The sequence below is a fragment of the Barbus barbus genome (assembly GCF_936440315.1).
Source record: "Barbus barbus genome assembly, chromosome: 14".
Taxonomy (NCBI): domain Eukaryota; kingdom Metazoa; phylum Chordata; class Actinopteri; order Cypriniformes; family Cyprinidae; genus Barbus; species Barbus barbus.
Window position 1 is genome coordinate 2,106,031 of NC_136742.1, and position 18,964 is coordinate 2,124,994.

Genomic DNA, 18,964 nt, shown 5'->3' on the forward strand with positions numbered 1-18,964 from the left:
AAAAACAAATTCCTCGTACGTGTAAACATACCTAACAATAAAGCTCATTCTGATTCTGACTTTGAGCATGCTTTTCTGAGGGTTTTTTTTGTGTGACCTTGTAAGGTGGCATCTGGAGGATGCATGCAGTGTGATGTAGTGCTGCCTGTGGGGTGTGTGCATGTGTTGCTATACGCGTCTGATGTGTGTTTGTGTGTGTGTATGTGTGTGTTTTCAGCGTGTGACGACGACTGCGTGGGACTCTTGATTCGTGACATGGATCGTCTGCTGCGTTTGATTGGCAGTGTCAATCTCACTCTGCCCCTCCCCCTGCCGTATAAAGTGCTGTATCGATACGAGAACATGACGGAGGAGCTGAAGGTGAGCACTAATATAAAAGATGTGTTATTAAATTCAGAGATGATCAATCAGATTCTTAAATTCAATAGCAAAATTGGTTGCTGCTGAATAAGCCAGTGATAGAATCATATGAAATACAGTAACAGTGTGACTAGTAGTCACTTGCTGTATAATTAATGGTTTACACAACACAGTAATTTCATCTAATTATGAATTAGGACTTTTCTCTGAAAGAGATATTTGCAATTAATTGTGATGAATTAATCTGCACATCATGTTACTGAGTTAAAACTTTTTAATCAATTGAAAGTCCTAATTTTTTAGATTTCATTTACAACATATGCGTGAAAACACAACCCAAAAAATGTCTGTAAAATGTTTTCTGGTCCAACTTTGATTGGTCGCATGCTCCACTGAATACCCAGGTGAAAAAAAGTATACTTCCATAATATACTCAAAGTGCTCTATTTTTGTGCACTAATTTTGTACTTTTATATAAAAATTATGCTTTAGTACTTCTTAAGATAAACTTATGATCATCTAAGTATACTCAGCTGTGCTATTTTGAGACACCATGAATATGAACTAAAATTACTAACTAAAATACACTCAAGTTTACCACAAGTGGTGACTAAGTACATTTTTTAAATACAGATATAGAATGTTAAAAGCACATTTTAGTTCATATCAGAATCAGAATCAGAATCAGAATGAGCTTTATTGGCCAAGTATGTTTACACATACAAGGAATTTGTTATAGTGACAGAAGCTCCACAGTGCAACAGAAGGACAGTAACAGGACAGGACACAGGTAATGAAACAAAATAACAGGAAATAGCCAATAACCAATGTACAAAGCAGCAAAAAATAATAAAAAATACACAATATATAATATATAATATAGGCGACTATGTATGTACAGGTCAAGTATGTGCAAATTAGAAATGAGAATAAAAATAAAATAAGTGAGTGTGGTGAATGGATAATGTATTAGTTGTGTGTTCTACGTTTATTTATTGAGTGTTCATGAGATGTATTGACTGAGGGAAGAAACTGTTCCTGTGTCTGGTCATTCTGGTGCTCAGAGCTCTGTAGCGTCGACCAGATGGTAACAGTTCAAAGAGGTTATGTGCTGAATGTGAGGTTATGTGCTGAATAACTGTACTTATCCTTTTTGCTCACTCTGGATAAGTACAGTTCTTGGAGAGTGGGGAGGGTTGTACCAATGATTCGCTCAGCAGTCCGGACTACCCTCCGTAGTCTTCTGAGGTCAGATTTGGTAGCTGAGCTGAACCAGACAGTTATTGAGGTGCAGAGGATGGATTCAATGATGGCAGAGTAGAACTGTTTCAGTAAGTCCTGTGGCAGGTTGAACTTCCTCAGCTGGCGAAGAAAGTACAACCTCTACTGGGCCTTCCTGACAATGGAGTCAATGTGAATATCCCACTTCAGGTCCTGAGAGATGGTGGTGCCCAGGAATCTGAATGACTCCACTGCAGTCACGGTGCTGTTCATGATGGTGAGTGGGGGGAGAGCAGGGGGGTTTCTCCTGAAGTCCACTATCATCTCCACAGTTTTGAGCGTGTTAAGCTCCAGGTTGTTGAGACTGCACCAGACAGCCAGCTCCTTAACCTCCTGTCTGTAAGCAGACTCGTCACCGTCCTGGATGAGGCCGATCAGTGTGGTGTCGTCTGCGAACTTCAGGAGCTTGACAGAGGGGTCTTTAGATGTGCAGTCGTTGGTGTAGAGGGAGAAGAGCAGTGGGGAGAGTACGCAGCCCTGAGGAGCTCCAGTGCTGATGGTTCGAGTGCTGGATGTGAATTTGCCAAGCTTTACTAACTGCTGTCTGTCTGTCTGTCAGGAAGCTGTTGATCCACTGGCAGACGGAGGTGGGGACGGAGAGCTGAGTTAGTTTATTTTGAAGGGTTTCCGGGATAATGGTGTTAAAAGCAGAGCTGAAGTCCACAAACAGGATCCTCACATAAGTCCCTGGTCTGTCCAGATGCTGCAGGATGAAGTGCAGTCCCATGTTGACTGCATCATCCACAGACCTGTTTGCTCTGTAGGCAAACTGCAGGGGGTCCAGTAAGGGTCCAGTGATGTCCTTCAGATGAGCCAGAACCAGTCTTTCGAATGATTTCATGGCTACAGACGTTAGTGCCACAGGTCTGTAGTCATTAAGTCCAGTAATTTTGTGTTTCTTTGGGACGGGGATGATGGTGGAGCGTTTGAAGCATGAGGGGACTTCACACAGCTCCAGTGATATATTGAAGATCTGTGTGAAGATGGGGGCCAGCTGCTCAGCACAAATTTTTAGGCAGGCTGGTGACACACCATCTGGACCAGGTGCTTTCCTTCTTTTGTTCTTCCTGAAGACCTGGCACACATCGTCTTCGCTGATTTGAATTGTAGGTGTGGGGGAGAGAGGGGTTGCTGGAGGTGTGACTGGTTGTGTGGAGGGGTGTTCTGGGCGGGTGTGGGGTGATCGTTCAAAACGACAAAAGAACTCGTTTAAGTTGTCTGCCAGGTGTTGATTCTCCAGAGTGCTGGGGGGTGGTGTTTTGTAGCTGGTGATGTCCTTTAATCCTAGCCACACTGAAGCCGGATCGCTGGAAGAGAATTTGCTCCTGAGCTTGTCAGAATAATTCCTCTTTGCCACTCTGATCTCCTTTTCCAGTGTGTATTTGGCCTGTTTGTACAAGACTTTATCCCCCTTTCTGTGAGCATCTTCTTTGGCCTGACGGAGCTGTCTGAGTTTGGCAGTGAACCATGGTTTGTCATTGTTGTAGAATAGATGAGTCCTGGTAGGAATGCACATGTCCTCACAGAAACTGATATAAGATGTTACAGTCTCTGTGAGCTCGTCCAGGTCATTTGCCGCAGCTTCAAAAACAGACCAATCAGTCAGGTCGAAACAGGCTTGTAAATCCCGCTCTGTTTCGTTAGTCCATCTTTTAACAGATCTTAATACAGTCTTCGCAGACTTAAGTTTCTGCCTGTAGGATGGAATAAGATGAACCAAACAGTGATCAGAGAGTCCTAAAGCTGCTCATGGAACCGAGTGATATGCGTCCTTTATTGTTGTGTAACAGTGATCCAATATATTACTGTCTCTGGTGGGACATGTAACATGCTGTCTGTATTTTGGCAGTTCACGGGAGAGATTTGCTTGATTAAAGTCCCCGAGAATGATTAAAACAGAGTCCGGGTGTTGTTGTTCACTCTCTGTGATCAGATCAGCGAGTTTCTGTAGAGCTGTGCTCACGTGCGCTTGCGGTGGAATGTAAACACTCACGAGAATGAACGAGCAGAACTCCCGCGGCGAATAGAACGGCTTGCAGTTAATGAAGAGCGTTTCTAGATCTGAACAGCACATCTTCTTTAACACAGTTACATCTGTACACCACCTCTCATTGATGTAAAAGCATGTCCCGCCGCCGCGCGATTTCCCCGTTGATTCTGTGTCCCGATCTGCTCTTATCAGCTGGTAATTAGGCAGATGGATCGCGCTGTCCGGTATGTCGCCATTCAACCAGGTTTCCGTGAAACATAGAGCAGCAGAGTTAGAAAAGTCCTTGTTTGTCCGGGAGAGCAGAAGGAGTTTGTCCGTTTTGTTGGGTAGAGAGCGGAGATTCGCCAGATGGATGCTAGGTAACGCCGTTCTAAATCCGCGCTGACGAAGTTTCACGAGCGCGCCGGCTCGCTTTCCCCGTCTGCGCCTCCTGTAGCGTTTGACCAGAGCTACGGCTCCGCCAACTACAATGTCCAGCAAAACGTCCGAAAAATCAAAAACCGGTAGAAGATTTTGTGGTGTGTTCTGCCGAATGTTCAGCAGATCATCCCTGGTAAAGCTGATCTTATTTGAAAAACAAAAAACAGGAAAAACAAACAAAAACAATACAAACACTGAGGAGCAACGCACAATAGCTGCCATCAGCGGCGCCATTTTGTATCAAGTTCATGGTGTATTTATGGTGTCCCAAAATAGCACAGTTGAGTACACTTAGAAGACCTTAAGTTTCTTAAGAAGTACTAACGCATCATTTTTAGTATATTAAGTACAAAGTTAGTGTGCGAAAATAGAGCACTTTAAGTATATTATGGAAGTGTACTTTTTTTCACCTGGGTAGTGACGAGAAGCTGAAAAAGAGTTGAAGTCAGCACTAGAAAGTATAGAAAGTAAAGTCTTGAACACAGCAGTAATTGTGCTGTACTTGAAGATGAAGCTCCGGTAAGACAGCAGGTTCATTTGGAGAAGCTCTAATTACGTCAAACAGACTCATCTGCTGCGAATTAGCATCTATATTTGATTTGTTTACAATATAGTTTTGCACGTATTGCTGGAATCATTCATTGCATGATTCATGATTGAGTGATGTGAAATTAGGCCTGTAGTGTGAGTGTGTCTGTGTGGGTCAGTCGTTGATGGCCATGGCGTGTGTTTGCAGCACATGCTGTTGCCTCAGAGAGCCCCGGAGAGACTGCTGCAGCTGGCCGACAGTAACCTGGGCAGTCTGGTCACCGAGATGGACGAGCTGCTCAGCAGGGTGAGTCTCTCACACGGTAAACATCTGATCTCTTCAGTCCTTACTGTAATGACTCCTTCACTAACCGCAAACCATCTAAATTCAGCATCAAACTTAGCGCCAACTGAAAGTGCAAGCATGCAATCATCTCCTCGTGGCCTTCATTGAGTCTAAATGTCTGTGGATTGAACCATGTGACTCTACATTACATTTTATTTCACAGTAACATAAAAGAGACATTTGGGGCACCGAGTCTATTCTGCTCACCTAGGATGCATTTATTTGGTCAAAAAAACTGTAAAAATGTAAAATATTATTGCAATTTAAAATAGCTGATTTCTATGTGAATATAAGTTAAAATGTAATTTATGTCTGTCATTCTAATATACTGATTTACTGCTCAAGAAACATTTCTGATTATTATCAATGTTGAAAACAGTTGTGCTGCTTCATATCTTTGTGGAAACAAAGATACACTACCATTCATTTGGGGTAAGTAAGATTTAAAAAGAAAAAAGAAAAAAAGAAATTAATATGACACTTTTTTTCAGAAAACAAGGATTCAATTAACAGTGACAGTAAAGACATTAAAAAAGTCACAAAAAATGCTATTTCAAAGAAATGCTGTTCTCTCTCAAAGTGTTTTAAAGTAAAAAATAAAATGTATCTCAATTTCCTATATATATATATATATATATATATATATATATATATACACTCACCTGAAGGATTATTAGGAACACCTGTTCAATTTCTCATTAATGCAATTATCTAATCAACCAATCACATGGCAGTTGCTTCAATGCATTTAGGGGTGTGGTCCTGGTCAAGACAATCTCCTGAACTCCAAACTGAATGTCAGAATGGGAAAGAAAGGTGATTTAAGCAATTTTGAGCGTGGCATGGTTGTTGGTGCCAGACGGGCCGGTCTGGGTATTTCACAATCTGCTCAGTTACTGGGATTTTCACACACAACCATTTCTAGGGTTTACAAAGAATGGTGTGAAAAGGGAAAAACATCCAGTATGCGGCAGTCCTGTTGGCGAAAATGCCTTGTTGATGCTAGAGGTCAGAGGAGAATGGGCCGACTGATTCAAGCTGATAGAAGAGCAACTTTGACTGAAATAAACACTTGTTACAACCGAGGTATGCAGCAAAGCATTTGTGAAGCCACAACACGCACAACCTTGAGGCGGATGGACTACAACAGCAGAAGACCCCACCGGGTACCACTCATCTCCACTACAAATAGGAAAAAGAGGCTACAATTTGCACAAGCTCACCAAAATTGGACGGTTGAAGACTGGAAAAATGTTGCCTGGTCTGATGAGTCTCGATTTCTGTTGAGACATTCAGATGGTAGAGTCAGAATTTGGCGTAAACAGAATGAGAACATGGATCCATCATGCCTTGTTACCACTGTGCAGGCTGGTGGTGGTGTGTAATGGTGTGGGGGATGTTTTCTTGGCACACTTTAGGCCCCTTAGTGCCAATTGGGCATCGTTTAAATGCCACGGCCTACCTGAGCATTGTTTCTGACCATGTCCATCCCTTTATGACCACCATGTACCCATCCTCTGATGGCTACTTCCAGCAGGATAATGCACCATGTCACAAAGCTCGAATCATTTCAAATTGGTTTCTTGAACATGACAATGAGTTCACTGTACTAAAATGGCCCCCACAGTCACCAGATCTCAACCCAATAGAGCATCTTTGGGATGTGGTGGAACGGGAGCTTCGTTCCCTGGATGTGCATCCCACAAATCTCCATCAACTGCAAGATGCTATCCTATCAATATGGGCCAACATTTCTAAAGAATGCTTTCAGCACCTTGTTGAATCAATGCCACGTAGAATTAAGGCAGTTCTGAAGGCGAAAGGGGGTCAAACACAGTATTAGTATGGTGTTCCTAATAATCCTTTAGGTGAGTGTATATTTATTTATTTGTGCAGCACAACTGTTTTCAACACTGATAATAATCAGAAATGTTTCTTGAGCAGCAAATCAGTATATTAGAATGATTTCTGAAGGATCACGTGACACTCAAAACTGGAGTAATGATGCTGAAAATTACATTCACATAGAAAACAGTTATTTTAATTTGCAATAAGGTTTTTTTTTTTAAATCACACATTTTGTTGTCTACTAGTTATATAAATCATACGACAGTTTGTGTATCTTGAGCACAGTTTGAGGTCTCTTTCCAATAGACTGTACATCTATGAATGCAGAGATTTTTTTTTTTTTTTTTTATTATTCCTATGTGTATTCTTCTACAGCAAAATGAATGGGCATGATTTCTGAAGCTGTGCTCCAGATAAACCTTATTTACATATATACTGTCTGAATCTCTCCTGTAAGACCCTGACCTTGCCGGTTTGTTTTTCAACATGAAAGAAAGCCAGAACATTAATTTGTTCATCGTCTGAAGTGATCCGCTCATTTGTGCAGAAGGTAACCTTTCACCTTCTTGTCAGCAGAAGTCCTTGATAAATTAATTATAGTTCAACTCTAAAGCAGATTTTTCGGAGAGCAGACAAGAGCCAGTTCAATAGAAAACCCCTGTGCTCTTCTTCTGTCCTGTTGGGTGCGTGTAACATTGACCTTACAAATATTTCTGCCAAACTGGAAGTATTGCGGTTCTGCAGCATTTCTTTGAGTGTTTGTTCATGTTGGCCCCAGAGCTTTCAGATCTAATGTGTCTTGTTTTTATCCCGAGGTTGGTTTCTTCTTCTCTCTTCTGCAGAAGAGCACGTGAGGCTGATCTGAGACTTCGATAACATCTCACTGCGCTTTCGTTGGGTTTTTCTCTCTGTACATGCAGGCGACTAAAGTTTCTGCTGATGGGGAGCAGACGGCAACAGATGCAGGGCGGAGCCGCAAAGGAGCCGAGGACCTGGAGCTTTACGTCAGGAACACACTGCTGGCTGCTGAAGGTACCAACAGATACAAACTGGTCCAGATGACAGAGCTGGGTATAACTGAATACATCTAATGTGGATCACATAATCAGATTCCCAAAATTGAGTACTTGTAATTAGATTAAATTTAGTGCTGTCAAACGATTAATCACAATTAATCGTATCCAAAATAAAAGTTTTTGTTTACATAATATATACAGTGGCTACGGAAAGTATTCAGACCCCCTTAAATTTTTCACTCTTTGTTATATTGCAGCCATTTGCTAAAATCATTTAAGTTCATTTTTTTCCTCAATGTACACACAGCACCCCATATTGACAGAAAAACACAGAAATGTTGACATTTTTGCAGATTTATTAAAAAAGAAAAACTGAAATATCACATGGTCCTAAGTATTCAGACCCACATAATCAGATTCCCAAAATGTAGTACTTGTAATTAGATTAAATTTAGTGCTGTCAAACGATTAATCACGATTAATCGTATCCAAAGTAAACGTTGATGTTTACATAATATATATATGTGTTCTGTGTATATTTATTATGCCTATACTGTATAAAAACAAACGCATGCATGTCTATATTTCAGAAATATTATTATTATGTATTACTCCTCTTCGTCCCCTATGGGACATAAGGCTTCAATGAGCACTCTCCATTGCATTCGGTCCCTGGCAGCATGTTAGGCCTCTCCCCATGACAGATTCATCTGTTTCAGCTCTTGTGTCACAGTTCTGCGCCAGGTGCTTTTGGGTCTCCCAGGTTTTCTTTTGCCAGGTGGTGTCCATCTTAAGGCGATTTTTGTGATGCGGTCCCAGCCATCTCAGACGTCTATGCGTAATCTCCTTAATCATACTGCAACTTCCCGTTTTCTCATACAGTTCATTGTTGGAGATCTTATTAGGCCAAACAATCTGGCATATTCGTTGGAGGCATCCATTATGGAACACTTTTCATGTCTGTTTTGACAGCTCACCAGCTCTCAGAACCGTACAGCAGAACGGATTTTACATTGCTGTTATATAGCATCTTCGTTTTAAGGCTGTATTGCTTTGATCTCCAGATAGGCCAGAGTTGGGAGAAGGCACCCTGAGCCTTTCCAAGTCTTGTTTTAATATCTTTAGATGCCCCGCTGTCCTTACTGATAAGACTGCCCAGATAGGTGAAATCTTCCACAAACTCAAGTGGTTCATCATTAACAAGTATGGGTGCTGTGGGGACGGAGTTGACACACATCACTTGTGTTGTGGAAGTATTGACACTGAGCCCAACTTGTCTAGCAAAGTTGTTCAGCCTATCAGTCTTTAACCTGCATGTCGTACTGGTTGGTTGATAGGAGAGCAAGATCGTCAGCGAAGTCAAGCTCTTCCAGCTGGGAGAACAGAGTCCACTGGATGCCTCTGGGTCTGTCTGCTGTAGTGTTGGTTGTAATCCAGTCTATGGCGACCAGGAAGAGGATAGGGGAGATAATGCACCCCTGTCTCACTCCGGACTGTACGGGAAACCACTCAGAGAGGTCGTTTCCCGTGATGACACTACACTCAAAATGTTCATAGAATGTTTTTATGATTGAGATGATCTTTGATGGTATTCCATAGGAGTGCAGTATCTTCCAGAGGGTGTTTCGGTGGACACTGTCGAAGGCCTTCCTGAAGTCCACGAAACTGATGTAAAGGGGTGTATTCCATTCCAAACATTGCTCTATGATGTTATGCAGAGCAAAATTCTGGTCCATACATCCTCTTCCCTTCCTGAAGCCTGCTTGCTCCCGTCTAATCCTGGTGTCAATGGCTGTCTCATCCGGTTAAGAAGGACTCTGCAAAACACCTTGCTTGGAATAGATAGAAGGGCGATTCCACGCCAGTTGTCGCAGTTCTTAATGTTGCCTTTCTTAGGGACTTTGACAATAAGACCTTTGGACCAGGCTTCAGGGATGGTATCACTGTTCCAAATGTCTTGGAATAGGTCTGTCAGCACTCGTGTAGATGTTAGAATGTCGGTTTTGAGCATCTCAACATAAATAGCATCAATGCCACATGCCTTACCGCTTTTCAGGGTTTGGATTGCAACTTTAACCTCAACAGAGTCAGGGGGGTTGGTGTTGATTTCCAGGATATTGTTTGTTGTTGTAATGTTGGCTAATTGTTCTGGCTCAGGGAGATTGAGTACTTTGTGGAAGTGTTGAACCCATCTGGCTGCTTGGTCACTCTCTGATGTACATATGTTGCCACTCTTATCCATAACATGGGTAGTTTGGTTTGTACATTTGCCGCAGAGTCGCTTTGTGATTTGTTCAGAAAAATTGCTTATGTTTATATATTAATTAAATATATTTATTTATAATATAAATTATATGAATATAAATATACAGTAGGCATGTAAATACATGTCAATATTTTCAAAATATATACTGTATGTGTGAGTATTTATCAGTATATACATAATAAATATACACAACACACACACACATGATGCAAACAAAAACCTTTATTCATTATGCGATTAATCGTTTGACAGCACTAATAAAATACTCTGAATCTGGCTACAGAAACTTTTATTGATTACATATTATTCATACTGTATTGATTCTCCCTTATTTCTTTTTCATCTTTTACATGTTTCTTTCTACAAATCGCCTACTGCTTATATATATTCAGAAAGTCCAGTTTTGTGGACACTCACACAGACATCAGTCGTTAGTCAGGTGGATATAATTACACAGACATTTGAGAGGCCACACAGCATTTGACCACCTGGATTTATATAAATCATGCACGTTTAAATAAGCACGTTTTAATTATTAACTTTTGTCTTTCAAACACATTAAAATGCACACATTCACATTATTTTTTTTATTTATTTCTTATGTAATGCAGGGACTCCCCAACTTTCTTTTGTCACCCGAACCTCTTTCATCGAATATATTTACCTGAAGTACCCCTGAGATTTTAAAACAAGACACATGACACGCAAGAAAACAAATAAAATATCTAAAATATTTAATATTTTAGTAAGTGTTTTATTTAGATTTTATTTTATTTTATTTTTATGTTACTTTAAAATGATTTATTTTAATTTAGCATTTATGATTTAATTATTTAAACTCTCGAAACTCCTTCAGTTCATTTATGAACCCCAGTTTGGGAAACCTTGGTGTAATGTCATATTTAATGCACTTCATGTTGTCAATAACAACGAATGGAATATATTTTCTTTTTCTTTGCATGTTTATATCAATATGGTACAAGATTATCCTGTTTAAATCAATGTGATAAACAAGTTAGGTCAAAAGTAATCTAAAAGTAATCAAAAAGTAGTCTGATTATATTAGCTAAAATGTGTAATGTTATGAATTACATTACTAACTACAATTTTTGTCATGTCATTTGCCAGCTCTGCCATCTGAAATGATGATTTTAATTAGGTTTTGATGGGATCAGTATGCTATTATCTGAGGTTGAGGTGATGGCTGGGTGAGGTTAGGATGTAGTTGAACTGCTTTATTTTGGGCTTGTGTGTGTGTGTGTGTGTGTGTGTGTGTGTGTGTGTGTGTGTGTTTGTGTGTGAGAGAGACCTGATGCTTTGTAAATGAGTGTGTTTGTATCATTGTACATGGCTTTAAATGAGAAGCTGCTTTAGATAATGAAGGTTCAGCGAACACTATGTGATGCCTTAATTAAAAGAGACAAAATTAATTACTGGAAAAATAATCACTTAAACAGATACTCCACTCACTGACTGTGTGTAGTCAAGTCGCATTTATTTGTGTAGCGTTTTATACAATACAGATTCAGTTTCAAATCAGCTTCACATTATTAAACGGAGCAGTAAATATCATAAATTATGAAACAAACTCGATTTCAAGACAATAGTGTCAGTTTTCACAACAATTTGTTTCAATGTTGATTCAGTTCAACCATGAAACAGCTTCATTCATTATGACCAGATTCAGGGAGTCATATGACTCCAAAATTATTCTTGATGCATCTTGTTTATCAACAGCATTTGCCTTCTTGTGTCCATCTACACTGTTTTCTGTATAAACATGCACAGTCTATTTGATCCTTCTCGCTGTTTTTCAGTGTCTCACGCCTTGAGTGCAGCATTTTTAAGATGCTGTTTTGGATAAAAAGTTAACATTTAAAAACCATCTCTTGGGATCTTAATAAAAATTACAAATTATAGCATCTCTGCTCTGATCTGCCAATAAAAGCTGCATAAGCATCAATAATAGTGTCGTATGAGAGGACGCTTGTTGTCCTGTGTAAATATATATCATTGTATACTGTATTTCCATATATTTTTTCCATTTTGGCTCTTTAACTTTTTCTGTGCATTTGAAAACGAGAGTGTAATGAGAATGGATAATAAATCTGTTGTTTACAAAAGAAAAGCCTTTCAAAAGAGAACTTTCTCTGCGGCTTTCTGACAAAATGTGTTTATCATTTAAAAGCAAAGAAAAAACAACCATAAATATTAGTATTGTTATAAATATAAGTATTAATATTAATTAATTTAATAATACTAAATATTATATATAAACAAATTTGCAAATAAATGTTTTCCTAATTTGTTCTGTCCGTTTTTTATTGAAATAATGCACATACAGTTTGATGGCTGGTACAAAAATATGGTAACACTTTATTTTACGGTGGCATTGTTACGTTACATGCACTTACTATTATAATGACAATAAATTATGTACAGTACAATTAGTGTTGTTTTTGGCGGCCTGTTTTAATTTTAGTTTTAGTTTAGTCTTTGTGTGAAGCTGTCATTTTAGTTTTTATTAGTTTTACGTTCATACTCTTTTTAGTCTAGTCAAGTTTGTCAACTAAAAGTCTGAGCATTTTAGTCTTATTTTAGTCAGAATTATCCATGACTATTTTAGTCTAGTTTTAGTCGACGAAAACTGATGACATTTTGTCAATGACAATTGTATTTTACTCTCTTTTTAGTAATTCTATTTAACCCAGTCAATATAGTATAAGTACCTAGTAGTATAGACGAAACCAAAATTTTCTTTTAGCCAAACCCATTTCAAACAAGGTTATCTTATTATATTATTGTTACCTTATAGACTCAAGAATACTTCCATTCCAGACAAGGAAGATGCTCTGATTTGAATTTACAACATTTATTTTACCAACCAAACATGTTAGAAGTACACACACATCTCCCAAAGACGAACCCCGGCTGTCCGGCCATCGGTCCCTTTCTCTGTGTCAGACTTAACTTTGTTGTCGTCTTCTAAATAATGCTGTGAGTGGGGCTGGAAGTGACATCGCCTGCGTCTGCGCAGTGCGTCCTGATGCAGCCCCTGAAGTGAGACACAGGAAACAGAAATACTGCAAAATAATAATAATAACGCGACTAAACAAGACGAAATAACGTTATAACATTTTGTTTCGTCTCGTTTTGGTCAACGAAAATGAAGAGACATTTTAGCATAGTTTTTATTTTATAAACCACATTTAGTCTCGTTTTTATTCGTGAAGTGAAGTGACATACTGCCAAGTGTGGTGACCCATACTCGGAATTTGTGCTCTGCATTTAACCCATCCAACGTGCACACACACAGCAGTGAACACACACACACACACCGTGAACACACACCCGGAGCAGTGGGCAGCATTTATGCTGCGGCGCCCGGGGAGCAGTTGGGGGTTCGGTGTCTTGCTCAAGGGCACCTCAGTCGTGGTATTGAGGGTGGAGAGAGCGCTGGACATTCACTCCCCCCACCTACAATTCCTGCCGGCCCGAGACTCGAACCCGCAACCTTTGGATTACAAGTCCGACTCTCTAACCATTAGGCCACGACTTCCAGTCATTCGTCAACAATATTGCATTATGCATTTAATTATAGTCATCGTCACATGACCAGCATTTACGTTGTGTCTCGTTTTCGTCATGTGATAAAGGTTCGTTGACGACGATATTTAGTCATAATTTTCGTTGACGAAAGCAACAGTAAGTACAATTACATGCAAGTAACCCTAAGCCTATCCCTAACCCTAGTTACAAGTAATTTAGTTCATTATATTACTCAGTACTTACATGTATAATTGCAAGGTAACAGGGACACCTTAAAATAAAGTGCAACCAAAATATTTATGGCGAGCAAATATTCTCAAGTCACAGGCCATTTGCAGTTGTTTTAAAATGTTAAGATTTATGTCCTGTGCGTATGTTTGCAATATGTTTGTGCTGCACAGATATATTTTGCAGCATTGCACATATATGTGATGTTTTGTCCTGCATGTGCTTTCTTAATCATTATATTTAAAAAAATTCTGATTATGAGTTTCTTAATTTAATCTTAATTCCCTGAACTTTCATCTCTGGACATCTAAACATCAGACACACACACTGATGAACACTCTCACCCACCGAAGGCAAAAAGATTAAAGCCATAAATACAAAAAAAGTGCGTAATTTATTTTCTTGGATACATGTTTGGCACTCAGAGCCAACATATTGCACTTTGGTCCTCTGGATTTTGAGAACTGGCCAAAAACCGCTTCAAAAAAGCTGCTAGCAGAAGTGCAGAGCAGACATCAGTCAGCGTGGAGTGGAAGAGCTTCATTATCCATTCTGTGCATGAGATCCCTGCTCCAGTAAACGAGTAGGAATCAAATGATTCTGTCCACCCCAAAGACCCGAGCTGCGTTTGAAACTCGCTATGCAATTATTTCCAGCTCGGCTCGCTTGGCAGGTATATACAGCACTCTTTGTAGTCGATCGACTTTTTGCGTTTGAACTCTTGAGGAATTTCACAAACGCATGTAATTATAGCTCATTTTCATCTCAATTTAATGATTTTTATTTAAATTAGAATATGCAGAGAAGCTTGCTCGCTCTTTTATTTCACTCCCCCGTTTGAATTGATTGGAGTTTCAGAATCAAATTTAATTTGATTAAAGAACATTAACTCTGCTGATTCAAATTTGAACTTCTTTGAACCAAACTGAAGCAGGTCACACCTATGAGATGGAGGTGAAAAGAAATAAGGGAAAGTTGCATGTGTTCTGTGTATATATTGTCCCCTGTGTGTGTTATTCATCATTAGAATGAGATTCATAAATGGTCTGTTCATATTCGTAAATGTATTTACAATTACAGTATTTTTGTGCATTGGGTGTGCGTGTAAAATTTCTGCTGCTCACATTAAAGCAAATGTGACTGTCTGTCTCTGTGTGTGTGCGTGTGTGCGTGTGTGTGTGTGTGTGTGTGTTGTCCAGCTTTACGGGACAAAGCACGTGAGCTGAACGCGACTCTAGGCTCGAGGGATGGGGCTCCTGAGAAGAGCGTGAACAAGATGAATGACGAAAGCCAAGCCATGCTCGCAGAACTACGCAAACGCCAGCTCTCCGGGAAGAAAAACATTGTTGACGAAGAACTGGGGTAAAACACACACACAACAAGTGTTCACACTGCAGTCCAGATTATGTCCCTTCCAGGATGTCATTTTTTTTTTTTTTGCACAAGGCTGCATTAGTGCTGCTCACTTTTTCAGTGGCATTGGTTCCGGGAAGTATTTTCCCCATTCATCTTTCCCAAATGGATTTTTTGTTAAAGTCTTTGTTAAAGGGATAGTTCACCTTCAGTTGCTGGTCCCCACTGGTTTCCATAGTATGGGGAAAAAAACACTATGCAAGTAAATGGGGACCAACTGAAGGTGAACTATCCCTTTAAAGAGTTATACGCCATGAACCAACCCAACCAGTTACAAGGGGAATCACTAAATTGCAAATTTTGATTTGAAGCTGAAACTATTTGAAGATTGGACAAAAATGCAAAGACGCAAGACTGTGTACTTTACAGCTTTAGTGAGGGAAAGAACTACAATCCCAGGAAGCAAGTCTTCAAAACAATGGATAATTATTTATTTATTTAGTTGATGATTGTAGCTATAGAAACATGAAAATATGCATACAAATATGTATGTTTGTATCATTGTGGGTGGAGCTAAAGATAATTTTGCAATTTGTGACTGTTGTGCTCTATAATGGAAGAATTGTGCAGTATTGAGGTTGTGCTTAAAATGCGGGACACAGGTGAATATTAAGCTCTCATAACAAACAGCGTTGGTATTTATTGCAAAGTGTTTTAATGCAGCGTACTGTTCATAAGTAAAGATCATATGAATGTTGCTCAGTTTGAGTACCACAACAAACCTCCTTCACACAGAGCACATAAACCTATGCAGCGGTGAGGATGCCATTTAAGCTCACAGGTTGGAATAATTGTTTTGGTGGCTTTATGTTTCTCGTCGTATTTTGTGGTTCATTGGATCACAGCTCAAATGAAGAAAGTTTCTCTTTCGTATGTAAAATCTTAATTAACTAATTAAAAGTTGCCCGAGGTTGGGCGGGGGAGGAATATTATTCCAGCCTAATCAAATTACTTCTGTAATGGATTCCAGCATCTGTACGCCCATGAGAGAACAGAAAGAGACACCTAGAGGAGGACAGAGGGAAAGAGTAAAGTAACACATAACTGTTTAAGAGCTGCCAGTTCCACTTCATTAGGTGGCTTACAGGTGGATTCAGTTTGAGTTGGTTTGATGTCTCCTCAGAGATCCCTTGTCTTTTAGTAAAAGACAAAAGCTGTCCTACAAAATACAGTATTGAGCTCTGATTGTAACATCTTTATTCAGGGTTGTAGGAATTTATTCACAAAGGAATTGTAAAGGATTAGCCCTTATTTTAATTTATCTTTTAGGTAATCTATTCTTAAGATTCGATATTGATATTTACATGATTAATCAATATTAATCAAAACGTCCAACTTATACCTTGTTAACGATACCTCATTAACGACTTGTCCAGCAAACGTTAAAATCAATACGTTATCTCTTAACAATTAAATTTTATTCCCGTGGCCACTATAATAACACAGAATTGATTAGGAAATTTTAGCATAGGTAACGCGATCTTTGGCAAATAGTTTAAGACTTGAAAATCACACAGCACCAGACAAAGATTTCTTAATAAATCAAAGTTTATTTGCTACTCTACGACACTACTAAGCTAAAATAACGCAAAACAGGATACGTAACACAAACACACACATTGCAATGAATTGTTTTGATCTGAAGAGAGTTTAAGGTTCTAATGCTCGTTTTCATGAATGCTCTAACTTCAACCTGAGGGAGTCACAAGCAAGGAACTTTACTATGTTTACACTTAAAGATGAATGCAACCAGTTTCCAGCAGCATTATGAAGAATTGTTTGATATTACTTGTTTTAAGTTGAGTTTCCGTTACTTTCCTGGTCGAGGGAACCCCGGGTGCGGATTGGCTGCTGAAATCGCTGTTGCTGATGTCACTGGGAATGCCCTCTTGCGATTGGTTGGTTTCTGGACATGATGACGCTCTTAGGAAGTCTGTTTCAGTTCTTACGGCTTCAGATGTTAAAGTTTCTTTAGAAGTTTGACTAAGTCTTGATAGCTGTTCAGTGCTCGGCCAGATGTTAATGGCTGGGAGCACTTTGGCGCGTCTCGATGAGGAGCCGAAGTTTCACCAGGTCAGTGCGCCAGCAAGCAAAGAGAGAGCCACGCACCAAAGTTGGGTCTGTCTTTAATGGGCTGATTTCAGTCTGCCCCTTTTGCTGTTTGATCCAAACCAATCACGGAGCCCCGCCCCGCACGGCTCAGTTTTCCGTGCGTAAATCCTTTGCTGAATTATTCCATAACATGAAGAGCATATCCTAGCAGATTCTTATAAGTGTTTTAATCATACATTATGATGAGAGGTCAATTTTCATCAACACCAAATTATTGCTGACGCAACTAGCTTTCATTCGAAATCAAACACCAAGTATTTTGCATACCCAAGGTACATATATAAATTTTATCTATTACGCGGTTAAGGCATAGATTAAACGATCCTAAATTCTAAATAATCACACCAAGCATGTGAAACTAAACAATAGTGATCGGGAAAAATTAGACATCAAAAGATTACACCAATACTATAGATTCCAATAACACAGCAACCTTAATTTCATTTCATGAAATACAACCTGAATATATATTGTAAATATATTGTATATATTGCTTTTTAGTATATTGCTTCAATAGCAGCAACAATTATAATTTGTCCTTTTTGAAATACATATCCTCCTGAGACCCAGCTATGGAGTTTTTGCCTCTGTAGTGGACATTATATTTCAATGAATTTCTCTGAGACCTCACATGTCACAGTTGTAAGTCTGTCTTAAATCTTTCAAAAATTTAAATTTTCAATTTTGTTCTAATGCTCTAAACAATGTAATGACATGAAAAAATACTAAATTCACAAAGCTTTTTTTGGGGGGGGTCTCGGCAAAGCTTTGAGTCTCTTTGTCTGTTAATAAGAAGAAAAGCCGCGTTTCCTTTGGAATGTGAGGAGGAGAGAGGAGAGTTGTCCGGGGGTCATGAGTGTCCCATTGGGCATGTATCTGTGAGACTTCAATGCCCAGTCTCATCATAAAAACGTCTCTCCTGGTTGATACAATCATTGAATTTATGCGTTAATGGTCAGGAGATATCAGGGGGGGTCTGTGCTGGAGTCTTTCCAGATGCCAAGATCTTTGTCCTGTTTCTGGTTGAATTATGCTTAAGTGATAAGAAACAACCATGAAGTCCTGTTTTAAATACATTCCAGATTTTTCCACACATATATCCTTTGTTTTAGGGGTCTCGTGAGACTTTAAGGAGAGCAGAGCAGGATGCTTGGGCGCGGTGCTGGTCGTTAATTAATTTTACGGCCACAGATAGCGAAAAGAGCAAATTTCTCCGGAATGTACTGTCCTGTTAATAGGTGTGTGTGTGTGTGTGTGTTCTTGTTTCGACAAAGTTCTACAGAATAGTATGTGCAAAAAACATAAACATAGCATCACATGTTGTGATTTATTCACCCATGTGTCAGAACACACAAATTGAAAGTAGGTGGATTTAATCAGTCAATCAGCATATTCTGGAAGTCTCACACTACTGCACAATAGTTTGAGGTCAGTACGATTTTTGTTTTTGAAAGAAGTCTTTTAATGCTCATCAAGGTTGCATGTTGTGAAATATTATTACCATTCCAAATAGCTGTTTTCTACAGTATGTGAATTTCTGTTAAAATATAATTTATTCCTGTGATGCGCAGCTGTATTTTCAGCATCATTACTCTTCAGTCTTCAGT

The 18,964-nt window shown here is 39.3% G+C and overlaps 1 pseudogene across 1 annotated transcript in view; it reads left to right on the forward strand.

Moving 5' to 3' along the window:
- LOC306879929 (laminin subunit alpha-2-like) overlaps positions 1–18,964 on the forward strand; it is a 225,482-nt pseudogene that overhangs the window by 162,444 nt on the left and 44,074 nt on the right. Inside the window, exons 31-34 of the transcript in view lie at positions 218–360; positions 4,788–4,886; positions 7,694–7,805; positions 15,032–15,194. The product of the transcript in view is annotated as a laminin subunit alpha-2-like (transcript). The remainder of the gene's footprint in view (positions 1–217; positions 361–4,787; positions 4,887–7,693; positions 7,806–15,031; positions 15,195–18,964) is intronic.